This window comes from Rhopalosiphum padi, chromosome 3 (assembly GCF_020882245.1).
Source record: "Rhopalosiphum padi isolate XX-2018 chromosome 3, ASM2088224v1, whole genome shotgun sequence".
Lineage (NCBI taxonomy): Eukaryota > Metazoa > Arthropoda > Insecta > Hemiptera > Aphididae > Rhopalosiphum > Rhopalosiphum padi.
In genome coordinates this window covers 24266884-24271904 of record NC_083599.1, presented here as the reverse complement: position 1 = coordinate 24271904, position 5021 = coordinate 24266884, and positions in this window count along the sequence as shown.

The window sequence follows — 5021 nt, the reverse complement described above, 5'->3', positions numbered from 1 at the left end:
TTGATCTTTAATTAATGAACTAGTATTTTATCACTATTTGTTAATTATACTAATAGATTAATTTTGTTAAAATGCAACCATAAATTATTATAAACTGTAAAAGTGTAAACTGTCTATTTATTTTTAACAATGAAACAAGTTCTCATGGGGTTTCAATATAAACTTTCTTGGTGCTTTGTACCTAAATGAGTATAAAATACTGTATATACTAAATAATAGTAATAAATAATAATATACTAATACATTAATGTATTATTAACATTTTTAGTTAGAAAAATAAATGTATCAAAATAAAGGTTAGAAACCGGTTGGAACCGAAACCTAAATTTTAAAACTCATAAAATCCCGAAATTTAACCTATACCCCTAAAAAAAAAAATTTAAAGACCTGAACCTTTACCTAAACCGATAAAACTATTAAGGTCTCAGTCCCTGATTTGAACCTACTTGTTCAAAATTATATTTTATTTTATAATATTGTATTAATATTCTTTTTACTATTAATAATTAGGCTAAGCTTGTAATATTATAAAAAAAAATGTTTGTTTTAATAAAAGTATTGTTATCCTTATCATGTTTATTAAATCTGTATTATATTATATTAAAAAATAAACTAAAGTCATTATTGACCATCCTAAATTTATCATTGATTCAAAGCAACTTTATTTTGACCATAAAATTTACTTTAATTTATAGTATTCAATATCAAGAGGAAATGTAGAATCGCTAAATTTTGGAAAAATTTAGTTCAATATTAAACTTCTATGGTTATGTATTATATCAAAATATACAATTGGATGAAAATAGTACACATATGGCTCAATCAACATTTTAAATTATAAACATATTTTACTTTTTTTCTATTATTTAGTAACAATTCACAATAAAATATTGTGTTTTCTGAACAATATAAAGTGGCAATAGAACATTTTGGAATGTCACCTCTTAATTAACAAAATTATATTTCTAGTTTAATTGCTATCATTCATTATAATATTAATTTAAGTCTGTAAAATATAAAAATGAATGCCAGTAATCTATATAATTTAAGTATTAAGAAAACATACTTTTTATATAGTTAAGAGGACATTTCACCCGCATGTGTTGTCTCTGTCTTACACACGTACAACAAAGTAACTTTTTGTTCACCAGCTTCAATAGTGTACTTTTAGTTTTAATATTAGAGTAAATTGACCTATTATCAAACTTTTAGGTTTTTAGGTAAGAACATTATCTTTGTTCTTTCGTTGGCTTTTTACGATATTTTAATTTTTAGGTGAGTTATGAGTATGAAATTATTAAATATTTGAAAATGATCATAATTCACTTAAAAATTAAAATATCGTAAAAAGCCAACGAGAGAACACAGATAATGTTCTTACCTAAAAGTTTGATAATAGGTCAATTCACTCAAACATTAAAACTAAAAGTACACTATTGAAACTGGTGAACAAAAATTTATTATGTCGTACGTGTGTAAGACGGAGACAACATGCGGGTGAGACGTCCTCTTAATTAATAATTATTATTTAATATATGGCAGTTTATAAAATCAACATAATTTCTAAAAAAAAAAACTTTAAGTAATATTTATACATCATCAAGATCCTGCTTAGTTATCTCTTAAGTTAGTGGCAACTCTAGCTCTTATAATTCTAATATAATTCTAATTGGAAATTTAAGCCAAATAAGAAACAACTAACAATAATGATAGTATGATAATTTGATAGTTATAAGATACCTAAACAATAGAGTTAATTGTTTTAAAATTATTAATATTTAAAAATATCTTTTAAATCCATTTATTGTTGTATTATACAAAAACAATATTAAATTAATAAGAGTAATAAAAAACAAAATTGTATAAAACAAATTTTACACAAATTACAAAAATAACTTCAGAAAAATTAAAATATTTACTATTAATCTAATTTAAAGATTTGGCTTGTACTTCCAAAATTTATTTTTTGACAATTTCATGTTAATTAATAATAAATTACATATAAATAATAGAATGATACAAACCATTGTAAATATTGAATTGTTTTCTAGTTTTTGATGAAAAACACTGATAATTCCACTAAAATTATATTATTTTATAATATAATTTTTAATCTGAAAAAATAATTAAGAGTAAATTATTTTATAATTATATAAAATACAAGGAAATTTGAATAAGGTTATAAAATTATTGGTCAGTTTAATTTTTTCATTAATCTTTTTTTCCTAGATACATTATACTCAATATTGTATGTAGAAATAATTACATAAGTTTATACAACAAAATCAACATAATAATCTTTTTAGTAAGCTTAAGAAAAACACAGCAATAGTGAACACAGTCACACATACACACAATATTTTAAGACTGATATGATCAACTACTAAAGTAGAAGTTAGGGTAATGGGTACATAAACATGATCTATATTGGGAAAACAAAGTAATACTAATCAAGCTGTTAGTAGTAAGGGTAGGAAAGTACTCCGTCATAAAGATTTGGGATGTTATTATCAGGGTATATATTTTTATATAACTATAAGATATTAACTATCATTGAAATACTTTAAATTTTTATATAAACAAAATATTTTAAATTTTACAACATAATATCACTGTCATTATTAATCATGTTTACCAACTTAGACTAAATTCACTTTAAACTCTTAAAATGTTGTTCTGCAATATAAGTAGAATAATAATTTAAGTCAACAGAAAGTAAAATTAAAATGATAATCATGACTTTCTAAGTTTATTTTAACTTTTATTTTATGTAATAATAATCAGGGATCAATGCTTAATGATTTTACATATTTTTGAATTTTTTCCAATAAATGCATATTTTGAAGATTTATTGATATTTAAATATTTTAAAGAAATAGTGTACTATTTACATTGAAACCTACTTCAACTAAAAATATTGATAAATATTAAAAGCAAGTAAAAAAAAAAAAAAAGAAACAATATATTATCTAAGGTAGGTTACATACAACCCCATACAAGTGTAATCCATAAATTATAATATTTTTTTCAAAGTTAACTACAATTTAAAATACTCATTTTAAATTCTGAGTGGAGCGAGATGGAAAGATGTGCATCTATTTTTGTGTCTGCAAAAACATTTTCTAGTAACAAAAATGCTGTAATCATCAATTTTGATAAAGTTTTCTGTTATCAAATTGGAACTAGTTGGTAATTTTGAAATTGAAAATTCTAATTTTTTTTAAAATCATTTTTGATAACCTAGGTTACCAAAAATTTGATCATCTTCTCAAAATTTCTTTTTAATACATTTAGTAAGTCAAAACTAAACACATCTATTACAGTATAATTAATAATGTGGTATACTAGTCTCCTATACTGTATACCAGAATGATTATGTAATGTATTATATTTTAGATTATAATTCCAAAAAATATATAACCATAGTTGGAGACAGGAAAAATGAGCACTAGCCCCCGCAGTCTAGTAACAATTGGTTCTCAGCAACCAATTAATGAATAAACCATCGAATTCAATTGACCGTGAGCTATTTATTTTATGATTTTGACAACCACTATCAAAAAACTATCGCTTGGTATATGACTGTCAGCGCTCATTTTTGTGTCCCTGACTATAATTCCTCAATACCAGTATTGAGTTAAGATATACATTAAAAATAGTATAGGGCCTAAAGAAGTATCTTTGATGACGACTCCATAATCTTTGTGAACTGTTTTCTGTTACGAAGATTATTAGTAAAGCAAATTAATGCAATGATATTAGTTCCAAATTATTTTTAACTTATTTTTTTTTAAACTAGTACCTAGAAAAAAACCGCTAATAAGTATTGATAAATTATGTATAAAATCGGATATGTTCATATTTTGTCTAAAACCTTAATTCTATAAGCCAAAATTGTTATTGTTAGTGTTATTAATCAATAATAGAATAATTGTTGGTATATTTAGGTGAGTATTTAAGTAACAATACTATTATAAAACAAAAAAATAAGCAAAATAAAACTCAAATCACACTAATTATGTACTATATTAAACATTGTTCTATATCATCAATTGTGGTATGCATTAATATTATTGTAAGGTAGTTAAAGTGTATACACTTATTTGTTATTTCATTTTTATTAAAGGACATAAGTAAACAAGTCACTAAAAAAAGCGTGAAATTTTACATATAATATAAATAATTTACATTACAATTTATTACAAGTTATTACAGTGTGAATGCTGTCACCATTCAGCATTCACTAATGTTATAATTATGGTCATACTAACTAAAACAAAACTTATATATAGCAAATATACATACTTGTACAAATGGTTTTTTCATCAGTCTTATAAGCGATGATATTCAGTCTTGTAGTGCAGTCTATCGTGCGGCTTATATGTGCGCCAATTAAACTATTTTTTTTTTTTTTGCGTTGGTCGTACAGAGTTGTGTTTACAACGCGTCTAAGAAACACTTGTCGAAAACCTGCCCAAAAGTTCAACAACCGACAGACATAACTGATCGTTCTTCGATTGTGCAATACACATTATGATAGTCACTTTAGAGTCGAATCTAAAATATATTAAACGTAGCGAAATCACATACGAGACCGGCGCACGCCTAAACACTGAGCGACTTGTCATCCAAGTGAGATGCCCCAGCACCGAAACGAAACTGCGTAGAAACAGACAGATCGATAATGCTATTCGTGATTGCAAAGCAGTAAGGCTATATATTTATACATAATAATACTATGTATATAGACATATGGGAACGAAGAACGCCGAATCCGAAAAGAGACTGACAAGCGCTCACTGAGCAAGCGTCAAGTCACTGACGTCAGTCGACGAATCGGCAATGATCAGACCCGGGCGATCGGCGGCGGGTCGCGACGATTGCGTAATGCGCCCTGCTCCTATTATTTTGGTGGTCCCGCTATCACCCGGTCTTGGAAGAAAAAATCGAAAAACAACGAAAAATAATGCGCACACGATGTAAATAAATATAATATTAATATAATATACACATACACACAC